Source organism: Sciurus vulgaris (genome assembly GCF_902686455.1).
Source record: "Sciurus vulgaris genome assembly, chromosome: 19".
NCBI lineage: Eukaryota > Metazoa > Chordata > Mammalia > Rodentia > Sciuridae > Sciurus > Sciurus vulgaris.
The window spans coordinates 25,209,968-25,225,121 of record NC_136480.1 but is presented as its reverse complement, the minus strand read 5'-3'; positions in this window follow the sequence as shown (position 1 = coordinate 25,225,121).

Genomic DNA, 15,154 nt, shown 5'->3' with positions numbered 1-15,154 from the left:
GCCATCAGAAGAGGCACACACCTTCACCTAGAAGACCCACTTTCCAGTTTATATCTGTCTCCTAGCAAACTGCAAGATTGGGTGTGACGTGTCTCAATTCATAGATCACCTAAGCCACCGTGCTCACTGCATTCTCCACTGCCCTGAGCTCTCACCAACCATTATTAAGTCTTGTTGCTAGGACTCTAAGCTAGTTTTCTGACTAGGATATTCTGGGTGTTCCCACTCCTGGAGGAGCAGATTCAAAAGGAAATAACACTGGAGTCTGTGTTCAGCTTGGTGATCAACATGACACCAAGAACTCCACTGCTCAAACTGGAACACTTGACCATAATTGCCTGCTGTCATGATGCCTGGGGCAGACAAATGATAACAGTGTCATCTAGCAAACCTGGAGTTGAGTATCAGCTGTCAGGCTTCAGAGGGGTTCCTTGTCCTGCCTGTTCCTGGAGCTATCCACCAACCACAGGGCTCTGTGCTGCACACAGTATTGATCCTCTTCTCCAGGCTGATGAGTTTAGAACCACATTTTTGAAAACTGCAGGTCCCTGGAACTCACTCCCTTCATCTTTCCTCTGACCATTACAACTGAGCTGGTGCTCGTTTTCAACCTTGGTCTGAAGGAGCCAGGAGCAAAACTCTCTGGATGCCATGGGAACCGTGATCACATTGTGTTGCCATACCTCTATTCTGTGACCTCAGGCAGTGTCCGTGGTGCAGGTTTCATGTCATGGGTGTCACTCCTCAAACTCCATGTTGTCCAAGATCAGAAAAATCCTCTGGAGAAAGAAAACAGGTGCATTCTCCAAGCGAAGGCTGTATCCCCATGCCATTCACACCTGACCAGCCTGATGTCTGCCCCTTCCACCTGGATTACAGGAGTTCTCCCATTTTTGCACTCATGTCACAGGAGCACTTGGAACCAAGTGAGCTGCTGTCCTGAGTGGAACTGAATGCAACTGGATCATTGAGAGAGCAGGGATTTGAATATCATTCCTTATCTCAATGTAATAAATCTTGAGGGTAAAACCTGCAAACATACTGAGCGGAAAAATGAAATTGGATGAGGAATGTTTCCATTATGCCAGCAAATATTTGTCCTGGGGACCCAGACTCAGAGAACCATCACCACTTGACTTTGCCTGTTTATATTTCCTGACATCGCCTGTCTAAGTTGATGAGGCATTCCCTCATTGAAGGAAACTGGCTTTTCCCAGGAGAAACACCTTCCTCTACTACACCCATACCTGAGATGATAGGCAAGATCCAGAACCATCACTGGCTTGTACATTTTGCACAGCACACTGCTGGTTAGAATTATTCACAGTAAAATGCCAAAAGGAAAAGGAAAAGAAAAAAAAATCAAGGACGTTGTCAGTAGATTGTGAATGTAATGGTTAGGGATGCAGTGGTGAAGGATCTCCAAAATCTCCTTTCATACCAACAACCTGAGCATATTCTAATACCCACATAGTCCTGCCTCCCCTCCTGCTGTGTCCTCCTTGGACTACTGATATAATTTTCTCTCAGGGATCAGCTACAACTGGTTTCCTGTTTAAGTAAAGATGGGATAATTCTTTCCCTCAGGACACACCCCTGGACTGTGTGTCTTGACATGCAAAAAAGGCTATTTACAAGATTGTTGAGCAAAGGAGAATTAAGAATTCCCTAGGAAGTTTTTGGCTTTATCTAGGGTTGCTTCCTTGCATAGAACTTCATAGTCTCAAAAGCTGAGGACAAGAAATAATGTACCTTAAAGGAGCTGTTCATGTGCTGACAATGTAGCTCATCCTGTAGTGTCCTTTACTTGCAGTCAGACACACTTGTGTTCGAATCCCCAGCACCATGGATGGAAAAAAGAAAAAAATAAAAGACAAAACACTTCTGAGGATGGCAAACTTCCATCCTCTGAACTTTTTCTTCTCAATCAACACTGTTGAAGAAGTATCAGTTTCACATACAAGAAATTGACATTGTCACCTTTCAGCAGGGAACTGCACTCAAAGGGAACAGGGCTTCCCAAGTCACCTGCATTTCTTAAGAGTACGTGTTCTTTCACATCATTCAAATCTCATTAGTTCATAGGTTACATCTCTCTCAGGAGCATGCTAGTGTGCATGTTTCTTCAGCAACTTATTCAACTAGGCAGTGTGCACCAGGCTGCAGTGGCAGGAAACTGAAAACTACAATGGCACTGGTCCTTGGCAATTTTGAGGATTTTGGACACACTCCCAGACTTTGTCAATGAAGGGCACTTTCACACCAGAGCACTTTCCATGAACCACAATGTAAACTGTAAAACCAACATGTGAAGACAAAAGAGAGCCGCCCTTGACCCTGAGTCTCCTAGTCAGTTTTTCTTTTCATTGTTGTGCTTACAACTTGATGAAAATCGGTAGGATTTGGGGTTGGATCCATGTTAGTTTCTGCTAATAGCATCCAGTTGAAAAGGGGGAATTTATGACCTACTCTCACACTATCATTTGAGGTCTACTGTGAAAAGGAACAGAGCACTTGTATAGACTCCTGTTGATTTTGATGGAGGTTCTCAAGAGATGTACTGTAGAAGAGGGCAAAGCATATATTGTTCTCATGTCTACTACTTATATGGTAAATACTGGCTTGTTCTTATTAGGGTAAGGGATGACAAAGGAACCCTTCTTTGTAAGAACTCACACCCAAAGAAGGAAAACAGGGGCATTAGGCAAGTGGAAAATTGGTGGTGTGTAGAATCATGTCAAGAAATAAAAGGATTTGAGAATTTCCAAATTCCTGTGGTACACTTTTTCTGCTCAGGAAGTCCTATCCCACATTCAGATATTCTTGAACCTCTCCTGTTTTGATATTCAGGTTTTGCTCATTTTTCATCTACACGTTTGCCTTTTAGCAGAGCTGTTTGTGTTTATCTTTCTGATATTGTGGTGCAGTATTTATATGGAGAGCTGGGTTCAGTGCTGCATATTCCAAATTCAACTTGTTTAAATTGTAGTTTGTGGGTGTAAGGGCTGTGTTTTAAGGAAATCCTTTCCTCATGGTCCTTGTGCCAAAAAAAAAAAAAAATATGAATCGACATATGTATAATCAGTTTTCCCTTGAGAGCAACAAGAAAGATCTCCCAATTTGCAAGGTTATTGAGGTCTTTCTAAGGGAAAATTAGTGTCTGTAATGATGGTTGCTTACAGAATGAACTGACAAGTACTACTTCCTCTATTTGTAGAGTATGTTGAAGCTGAAGAAGTGTCATGGAATTTTTAGGTAGACCATGAAGGCTGACTAGTTTAGAGTCTCTTCACTGAAGTAGGCTTTCAGCACCAACACACTTCTGATTTCCATGACAATCAAATGTCCTTGGTCTCCCTCTTTAAGCATTCATTTTGGAAGCTTTGAACCATTACCCTTTCAGCATGATACACGTTAAATCGGGTGTTATGCCCTGTGATACTGTGCCCATCATGCCACCTGCAGGCTCTTATATCATCTAGTTGCTTGTATTCAGCATCCTCCTGGAGCTTGAAAGAGGATTCATGGCAATATCCCACAGGGTTCTGTGCCAAACAGGCACTAGTCTGGTCAAGAGAATGAACACTTGTGTGAACAGATAGTACAGACATGTCTGCATGTCAAGGTGATTTGTGGTGACCCTGGAATTTCCAAGTAGGTAAATTTCTGAGTGCAGCCTACTTGTAAGGCAGCAGCCAAAGAGTGTGTTCTTCTAGGTGGAGTGAGCCAGAACATCTCTCCTTGCATGTCAGCAGGGTACTGGCCTCCGTCCAACATGCTGAGTGAATGACTCCCTCCTCTCCACATTAGCCATCAGAGGAGCCACCCACCTTCACTTAGAAGAACCACTTCCCAGGTTCCAGCTGTCTGCTGTTCCAGCTTTCTTGGAAAGGAGGAGCAACTCACCAGAATAAGTGTGAAGTATCCCAATTCAAAGATCACCTAAGCCACCACATTCACTGCATGCCCCACTGCCCTGAGATCTCATCAGCCATCATGCAGTAGTTTTGGAGGAAATACCACTGGAGTTGGTGCTCAGCTTGGTGATCCATGTGCCACCAAGTACACCTCTGCCCAAACTGACCCACTGGACCTGGTGGGGAATAATTGCCTGCTGTCATGTTGCCTGGTGCAGCCAAATTAGAATAGCATCACTAGCAAAGCTGGACTTTGGTGCTAACTCTCAGACTTCAGGGGGTTACTGCTGGGGTCCAGCCCTAGCAGGAGTCCATGGGTTCCACACTGGTAAATGGGGTGCAGAGAGACAGTGTTGGCAATGGATGGAGAATGAAAGATACAGATTCTAGTTCTGGTGCAATCAATCCCACTTTATTCTGGGGAAGGTTGGGTTTATATACACTTTTCTTCAGGCTATGATGACGGGCTTATGATTACTAAAATCAAAGAAGTTTCCAAAGCATAGGCAGAAATTGTTTTTACCGAAAGATTGTGAGAAATCAGGAACCATACAGATTACAAATATTTAACTAATTCAATGAGCTAATACAATGTTTATTTCCTTAATATCTAACCTCTATGCGACCTAAGACTATTATTATTCTCGTGGTTAAAGCGACAGACAAATAATCTCACATGACCATTTCTACTAGGTCCATCTGATTAATATCTAAATTGCTAAGTTACAGGAGGGCAACAATCCCAATGGTTCCCATGGCTAAGTTTTTTTTTTTTTTTTTTTACTGAATAGATTACATTGTCTTATGTAGCTCTTTTTCTCACAACAGGACATTGTGTACCAATGTTTATTATAGGAGTGACCTATTCTTTGTAGGAAGGAAGGAATGTTGTGAAACCTTATTCTTTTACCTTACCACCAAACATAAACAAAACCATCATCTGGATTAAACCACCCTGTAGAAGACAGGGGGAGATCTATATCTACCTTCTCTAAGGGCTTGCCTTTAGGGGGTAGCAGGGCTTGCCATTGATAAAATAAGCTACTCCATATCTAGTAGCTACTGTGGGAGGTGTTTTTTGCATACTCATGGTTGGAAAGACAGACGGTTCCGTGGCCAAATTTATGTACTGCATTACATGTTCATAACAAGCACCCCAGGAAGAAGACACATCACACAGTGGTAAAAGATTTTTTACTACTTGTGGCTGAGAAGGAGTTATAGTCCCTAATGTTTTATTAATATTCTTGGGAAATTCTGTAGTATTCCCTTCACCCTCAGTGATTACTACCAAGGAATAGTATGAGTAATATAATATTAGAATCATAATGCAGAAAAAGCACCAGAGTTCGGAGGCAAGCATCTGGCATCTCCCGGGACGATGAGTCCTTGCAAACATCATTCCCCCAGTGGATCCTTGTCAAGCACTGGTTCGGTTGCCAGGTGCCCCCGCAGGTTACATGCCCTGCCTGGAGATGGAGCGATCCACCAAACTCGGGGCTGGAACCTGCAAACGGCTTAGCACCTTGTCTCCTGGCTGAGGAGTTTAGAATCATATTTTTGAAAACTGCAGGTCCCTGGCACTCGCTTCCTTCTTCTTGCCTCTGACCATCACAACTGAGCTGGTTCTTGTTTTCAATCTTGGTCTGAAGCTGACAGGAGCCGAAGCTTCCTTGGTTGCCATGGGAACCATGAAGCCATCGTGCTGTCAGGCCTTTCCTCTGTGTCCTCAGGTGGAGTCTGCAGTGCAGGCGTCATGTCATGGGAGCCATTCCTCAAACTCCATGTTGCCCAAGATCAGAAAAAATCCTCTGGGGAGAGAAAACAAATGCGTTCTCCAAGCAGAGTCTGGAATCTCCGAGCCATTCACACCAGACCTGCTCAATGACTGCCCCTTCCACCTGGATTACAGGAGCTCTCCTATTTTTGCTCTCATATCACAGGAGCACTGGGAACCAAGTGAGTCATTGTCTTGAGTGGAATTTAATGCAAATGAATCATTGTGAGATGAGGGATATGAATTTCAGTCCTTATCTCACTTTAATAAATCTTAAGAGTAAAACCTGCAAACATACCGAGTGGAAAGATGAAATTGGATGAGGAATGTTTCCTTTCTGCCAGCAAATATATGTCCTGGGAACCCAGACCCTGAGATCCATCACCTCCTGCCTTTGCCTGTTTATATTTCCTGACATCATCTGGCTAAGTTGAGGAGGCATTCCCTCATTGAAGTAACCTGTTTTTCCCTGGAGAAACAACTTCCTCTACCTCACCCATACCTGAGATTATAGGCAAGTTACAGAACCAACACTGGCTTGTGTATTTTGCACAGCACTCTGCTCATTAGAATTTTTCAAAGTAAAATTCCAAAAGAAAAAGTAAGAAAAAAAGATTGAGGAAGGCGTCAGTAGATTGTGAATGTAATGGCTAGGGATGCAGTGGCGAATGATCCCCAAAGTCTCCTTTCATACTAACAACCTGAGCATATTCTAATACCCACATAGGCCTGCCTTTCCTCTTGTCCTGTCGTCCATGGATCACTGTTGTAATTTTCTGCTCAGGGATCAGCTACAACTGTTTTCCTCCTTAAGTAAAGATGGGATAATTCTTTCCCTCAGGACACACCCCTAGACTTTTAGTCTTGACATGCAAAAAAGTTACTTGCAAGATTGTTGTGAAAAGGAGAATTAAGAATTCATTAGTCATTAATTGGCTTTGTCTAGGGTTGCTTCTCTGCACATACACATACACAGAACCTGAGGGTATCAAGTCATGTACCTTAAAAGATCTGTTCCTGTGCTGATGATATAGCCCATACTGTGGGGAGCTTGCTTTGCAAGGGGAAAGTACAGGGTTGCAGTCCCCATCACTGTGGGATGGGAAAAAGAAAATAACAAGACAAAAATCTTCAGAGGATGCCAAATGACAATCCTCTCAGCTTGTCTTTCTCTTTTCTTAATAAACGGAATCAACAGTGTTAAAGAAGTACCAGTTTCATATGCAAGTAATAGCTAATGCCGCCTTTCAGCAGTGAGCTGCACTCAAATTTAGCAGTGCTTCTGGAGTCACCTGCATTTCTTAATAGTACATGTTCTTTCACATCATTCAAATCTCATTAGTTCATAGGTTACATCTCTCTCAGGAGCATGCTAGTGTGGATATTTCTTCAGCAACTTATTCAACTAGGCAATGTGCACGAGGCTGCAGTGACAGGAAACTCAAAATGACAACTGCACTTGTCCTTGGCAATTTTGAGACTCTTTGGACACACTCCCAGACTCTGCCAATGTAGCAGACTTCAACACCTGAATACTTTTTATGTGATCCAAAATGTCAACTGGAAAACCAACACGTAAAGACAAAATACAGCTGCCCTTGACCCTAAGTCTCCTGGGCAGTTTTTCTTTGATTTTTCATGCTTATGACTTGATTAAAAATGGTAGGATTTGGGGTTGAATACCTGTTAGTTTCTGCTGATAGAATTAAATTGAAAAGATGGAATTTAAGACCTACTCTCACACTATCATGGAAGCTCCTGTGTCAAAAGAAACGGAGCAGTATATTTGTATCTCATTGAAATTTGTATTCTAATTACCTCAGTTGAGTCCATAATCCCAGTGATTTGGGAGGTTGAGGTAGAAGATTACTAAGTTCAAAGTCAACCTCAGGAACTTAGAAAGTCCTAAGCAACTCAGGGAGACCCTGTCTCCAAATAAAATTTAAAAGGGCTAGGAATGTGACTCAGTGATTAAATACCCCTGGGTTCATTACCTGGTATCAAAATACATAAATACCTTGATTGAGAGAATAAAATATGGAGAGTGACCTGGGACATCTTGTGCTGCATAGGAAAGAAGGAAGAGAAGTAGAGGATATGTGAGGGTGGTAGGAAAGAAGCAGAGAAAAGGAATGAAAAAGAAAGGAATTCACAGATTATTGGAATTATTTCCCATGGACTTGCAGGCATGTTCAAGGGGACTTCTTCCTCATAGGGCCATTCTTCACTTTACCAAGGGATTTATTTCTTCCCTTAGAAATTCTGATTTACCAACTGGTCCTCCATGTTAGTGGTCTCCACATTTCCCTCTTGTGTCTGAAAGCTCAATCCTTGTTCCTGATGCCAATCCAATATTGAAGACATGGTTTTGAGAAAAAGGGAAAAAATGTTTACTGCTTTGCTAGGAAAGGAGAAGCAATGGGAACTTGTGTCCCAAAGCCTGTGGTTCTACAAATTGACAGGAACAGAGGTCTTTTAAAGAGATGACTAAGAGTCTACATTCCATGTGTTCTCTGTCTGCAGTTGTAATTCACTCATTAATTTGTGAGACAGTAATGTCTGAGATCTTCCAGTACTGTCCCACAGTCTGGATTACTTTGTTATTATGGTGGATGAGTGCTCAAGGACAGAGAGCTTTTCCTAGGATGCGGAAGAAAAATATTCCGGTTTTTCCTGAGAATAGGAAGAAAGAAAGATTAAGGAGTAGCGGGTAGAAAATAAACTCCAGAAACATGTCCATTTAAAATATAAGTTGTAATGACAGAGCAGCAAAGATTATATTCAAAGCATAAAGCATTAAACTGTTTGGAGTAAGGGTTGAATTTTAAGTGGATATGTCCTCATTATTCAAGACAGCACTGCATGGAATGTACATGTCCCATGCCAGAGCCAGGAGATAATTTCTCCATTTTTTGTCCATTACAGCTCATCCATGTGCTGTTGTGGGTAACCTCAATGTATTTTAGCTAGACATCCCTCCTTCCCTCCTTATTTCAAACTACAGAAAAAGGCTTTCCTGCCAACCATGGCTTGCTATATACTTTCAGGCCATAAACTCTGTGTCTCATCATAATATCAGCCCCACATTATTTTTCCTTGGGTGTGTACAACTACATATCTGTACATCATTGTCCTTGCTGAATTTCCACTCAAGCATTGTCAGGTAAGCAAGGGTACAATATTCCCATCTTTTATACTATGCTGTAAATGAAGAGGAATATTTAAGAAAACATCTCAGAGCATTTTATTTTCAAGCATAGGTGGAGTAAATTCCCACTGGATCAGGTTTTTCATATGAGCTAAAGAATCACTTGTTTTGGAACAGAGAAAGAAGTCATCACTCTTCTTTGATGAAAGGGTCTCTCAGGTTCCTTGGGGATTTAAAATATTGGCTTCCTTCATAACTTATTTTTTGCTGTTACATATATATATGTCAAGGTTTTTTATTAATAACAAAAATGCTCACGAATGGGTGAGTTGATTCTGTTCTTGGCTATCATGAGAAAAAGAAACTAAGGGTATTTGTATTAGGTTTTGCGTGGATGTAAGCATTCAATTCCTTTGGGTAACCACTAGGAACGTGATTTTTGTGACAAATATAAGCCTGTGTTCAGTTTTGTAAGAAACAATGAAACTGTTTTTTGAATCCAATAGAAGTGTGAGAGAGTTCCTTTTGCTCCTCATTTTTGTCATCTACTGGTGTTGACTGGTTTGAATTTTGTCCATTCATATGTGTGAGGTTAATTTGCTGTCCCCCATAATTTGGTGTTGAGAAACTTCTTCTTATGTGCAATGTATATATCTTCTTGAGGGTTTTCTTCCAATTTTTTATTCATTTTTTTAAGTTTCTTTTTAATAAGTCTTATTTATCTATTTATTTTAAAAAGTTTTGTTCAGGTAAAACTGATGGATGATTAACTATACATATGTAATGTATACTTTGTTGTTTGCTTATACATTTACCCATGAATTCATCACCACAATCTATATAGTGAGCATGGGTGATATCACACCCAAAATATTTCTGGTGTCCCTTTGCAATTTCTCCCTCTTCCCTCACCCTCGTTACAGAAGCATCCACTCACTGGATTTAAACAGTCATATAGATCACAAAAGTGTTTGGAATTCAGACAATTCAGACAAATCAGTGGTCTTGAACCCTAGTTTGCAAGGTGGATGACCTTAGAATAAGGACTTCATTTGTTAGTCTTAGTGTACTCACCACTAAAATCAGAATTCCTTCCATGAGGGCTCAAGACCTTCAGGAGAAATAGGATCCAAATATATGAAGAACTTAAAATGGTGCTTGAAACAGCTTAGGCTGTCAATTCCTGGCTGTCACTAATACTATCAGATGTGCTTTCAATTGCGATCTTGAAAAGACTTGGGAGTCTGCCGTTCCACAGTGCCTTCTACCACCTAGTCCTAGATTCCCTGCAATTGAGTATACTTCAGTGTTCTCAGATTTTTAAAAGTTGTTTGACATTAACTTCTCATAATAGTGACCATTTAAATTTGTGCAATTTAGTAATGTTTACAGTATTGTGACATAGTCTCCATCTTTATCTTGTTTCACATCATTTCATCACCACAAAGAAAACCATCTGCTCATTAAACAACCACTCCATTTTATGCCCTCCCAGGTCCTGGCAACAACCGTGCAATTTTCTGTCTCTGGGGTTTCCACAATCTGGATATATCATATGAATTGTATTATGCAATATGTGATATTTCATTTCAGACTTTATTCAGTTACATTTATATTCAAAAAATAGTCATGTTGTAGTATGTATCAGTTTTTATTCCTTTTATGGCAGTGTAATTTTCTACCACAAATGTGTATTTGTAGGTGCACATGTGCACATATATGTAATTTTTAATCCTTTTATCTGTTGGTTGTCATTTGGATTCTTTTCCCCTTTTAGTGGCATAAATGGTGCTGCTATGAATATTCATGTTTAAGTGTTTGAGCATCTGTTTTCAATTCATTTGAGCATATAGTTAGGAGTGAAATTCATACATCATATGGGAAATCTATGTTGAAATTTTTAAGAAGTTATCAAACTGTTATCTATACCTATTGCACAATTCCACATTCTTACTAGGAATATAAAAGGAATCCAATTTCTCCACCTTGTTACACTTTCCGCACTTGCTATTTTACTTTTAAAACTTATACCATCTTTGTGGTGTGGCATGATAACTCACACATGTGTTTGTGTGTGTGTTTTATAATTTGGGCCAAAGCCATGTGCCCTCTACAACTGAGTTACATCTCCATGCTCCTTAATGTTTTGTTTTGAAGCAGTGTCTCACGAAGTTTTTCAGGTTGGCCTGGAACTTGCCATCCTACTGCCGTCATTTCTGAAGTAGGTGGGATTGAGTGTGCCACAGTGCCCTGCTATCATTGACATTTTGAAATGCATTTCTCTAATGAATAATGATGAGCACATTTTGAAGAGCTTCTTTTGTCATTTTTGCATTTCTGAAGTAGGTGGGATTGAGTGTGCCACAGTGCCCTGCTATCATTGACATTTTGAAATGCATTTCTCTAATGAATAATGATGAACACATTTTGAAGAGCATCTTTGGTCATTTTTGCACTGACTAGTATTTTCTATTCAAGTCCTTTGCTCATGCTACTTTTGTTTGTTTATGTTTTATTTTTTTAATGGGTATTGAATCCAGAGTTGCTTAGCCACTGAGCCAAATGCCCAGCCCTTTCTTTTAATTTTTAATTTTGAGCCAGGTTCTTGCTAAGTTCCTCAAAGCCTCACTAATTTGCTGTTGCTGGCCTCGAACTTCCAGTCACCTTCCTCAGCATTCTGAGCTGCTATGATTACAGGCATATGTTGAGTCAATATATTTGTTGTTTTAAGGTGCAAGGGTTCTTTATATATTCTGGATTTTAAATACACAAACGTAAACACACACACACATACATAAATACACTACACACACATACACATACACAAAGTAGTTCTCAAATAATTTTCCCAATGCTTAGGTTGTGTTTCTTAAAAATACCATTTTGAACATGAAAACATTTAATTTTCATGAAATTTAGTTTAGCTGCTTGTTATTTTCTGGTGTATGTAAGAATTCATTGCCAAGTTCAAGGTCATAAAAATTTACTACTTTATGCTGTGGTTGTGACTCAGTGGTAGAGTATTTGACATGTGTGAGGCACTGGGTTTAATTCACAGCACTACATATAAATAAATAAACAAATGAAAATCCTTGATGATTAAAATATTTTAAAAATTATTACTACCTTGTTTTCTCCTGAAGGGATTCATACATTTTTATTGTTTTTAATTTTGCATTGACAAAAGTCCTTTATTTTCTATATTTACTTGTACATCAATCTGAAGAATGAACCCACTGCCTTACACATGCTAGGCAAGTGCTCTATCACTGAGCTACAAACTCAACCAAGTATTTTATATATATAAGTTTTATATTTAGCTGTGATTATTAGACTTAATTTTTGAATGTGATTTGAGGTGAGTTTGTATAAAACTTTTGCATGTGGATATTCATTTGTCACAACACCATTAGTGACATTACTATACTTTACCCTTTGTTTATGTTGTAAAAAATAAGCTGGCCACAAATGCATACATTTATTTTTTACATTCTCCAGATATCCTTACCTATTATTACCAAATCATGTCTGGATTATGTAATGATTGTTGGGCTCCCACTCTACACCAGCTATCCTATCCATTTAGAATTACCATATATTGTTGAGAACAGTTTCTGTTTATAACCTAATTTTAAAGTTTTGTGGGGTAGTATCTTATTTTGTTTTCATCTTTTTTCTTTATTTTAAATTTTTTGGATTTTTAAAGTTCTAAATGGACACTCACCTTTATTTTATTCTTTAATGTGCTGCTGATGATTGAATCCACTGCCTCATGAATATGAGGCAAGTGCTCTACCATTTGATGAAACCCCAGGTACATATTGGATTCTTCAAGAATTGATGAATTCAGTTGGGAGAATTCCATAATTGTGCAGAATTCTAACTCTCAAGAAATCAGTATCAAATGATCTATTTTATACATGAATATATTATTTTAGTGTTTATTTTAGTCTTTATTCTGGTATATTTTCAGAGATAATACCTTTAATTCATCAAATAAGCCAATATTATATTGGGTGCACCCTCTAAGACACATTTTTTAAAATTTGCATTTGTGGTCTTCCATTGGGTTCAAGTGTGACCATGAGTAGTATATAATGTTAAATTCTATCGTCTGTAAAATACAGGCAGTCTCATTACCTGAATTTGAGAGGTATTATATATGAAAGAAAATGATGTAACCAACATAAAAGTGTTTATTACATATAATGACCTTTAGAAATATTGGCCATTATGTTTTATTTACTCATTTGATGATACATGTACCTTCTGAGATTTTGAGGCAACTTCTCTTGTTTCCTCAAAAATTTCCTATAATATTAGAACATTTTATCAATACCGTGGCAAGATCTTTTGTGGTTTTTAATTTTTTTTCAAATCCACACACTATCCACCTTATATCCCTGCTATTATCATCACTACAATAACTGTCCTAAGGGAGCCAAATGGATTAATCAAATATTAGTAAGAAATATAATGATTTTTACTAAGTTATCTGGAATTGGGATAGAAATTAATGTCACAGCTAAGCTACATTCAGAATCATTGAATTGTAAGGTTTTCACTAAATAAAAATAATTTTACCCAACCCTGGAAAATGGAACTTCAAAAAAGTCCCTATTTTCCTCTCATGTATTATACAATTTTCTTGTTCAGAATCCCAATCTTAAACCTGCAACGGAAAATTTAGTGTTGATCTACTGACAAAATATTTCCTCTATAAGACATGTTTGTACATTAATTCAAATGTCTAAAATCATGGGTATGTATTTTACAACTATTTACAGACACATTAAAAATGACAGTCAATAGAAAATCATGTTTGATACTAAATCATTTCCCAATGTTTAGAAGATGTAGATCTATATGGCATGATATGAAGAGAAATGAGAAAACTTACATATTCATGACCATGGGATACCCTTTAAAGATCCATGATGATGTAAATACTTGGTTAAAATATTGAAATCTTGATTTTTTAAATTGAAGCTACTATTTGTTTTTGGATATGGAACCCAGCATTATAATTCAACATGTGTATTCAGTGTTTAGTGATCAAATTAGGGTAATTTTCATCTTCTCAAATGTTATAATTTTTATGTTGACACCTGCAAAGTCAATTCTGGTTATTTTTAATTGTATAAGAATCATTATGGACTGTATTCACACTAGTGTGCTATAAAACCTGAGTAGCTTTTCATTTTTAACTGTTTTTGACACTCATTATTCACTATCTCATTCCCTTTTTTTAGATTTCAGAATATTTTCTGCTTTTGGTTTCTCTGGGATCAATATTTTCAAGTTCAACACATGAATGCCAACATCCAGTATTTGTGGAAAATGAAAACGCTGTACCACCACTAGGATAACACAATAATTTCCACAAGTAATGATCAGTTAAATAACACAATATTCTTCATTCACTCATTCAGTGTTTTGGTGTCATATTCCATGATAATCCAGAAAAATTAACAAAAAATATAAATCAAATTTCCATATATGTCCAAGCTTTTTTGGGTCACATTTGATTACTAGGATACAGTTGTCTTATTTCCTGATATCCAAGAAAAAATAAATGACATATGCCCATTCTTAAAAGTTTATTTTATGTATTTAAGAAATTTTCATGTGTATTTTATACACATTAAGTGGATCCATGTTAGCATGTAGTAAATAATCTTTGGAAATTTTATGAGGCCAGGTAAAGTGGCACATTAGTAATTGAAATTTCTGAGGATTCTCAGACAGCAGTATTGCTTTTTCTAAGTCAGTCTCCATAATTTAGTAAGGCCCTAGGCAACTTCTAGAATCCCTGTCTCAAAATAAATAAAATAAAATAAAATAAAATAAAAAGGCCTGGGTGTGTGGTTCAGTGGTTGAGCACCCTGGTGTCAATCCATCTTATAAAAAAATAAGAAAAGATGTGTAGCAAGAGCAGTTGATGTGAACAGGGAGAGCTTTCTGAAGTGTGTAGGAAGATATTGTGGTGATGTGTGGGAAAGTCTCTCTGATGTGTCAAGAGCAGGTTCTCTAAGGTTTGTAGTGAGGATATAACAGGTATATAGTGTGTGCCATGTGAAGTGTATATGAGGGCTATATGAGGCCTGCAGGAGGTCTTCTTTATGTGTGTATGAGTGTTTCCTAAGGGAAGTAAGTAGGGCTATTTAAGAAGTATATGGAAGGTCTGTATTTTGACTAGAAAAGGCACTAATAGGTGTAGTGAGTAATAGTGAACTGTGTGGTATTTAGTGAGGACTTGCAAAGGAGTAGAGTGAGGACTCAAGATTATAGAGGGCAACTTTCTAAGTTGGG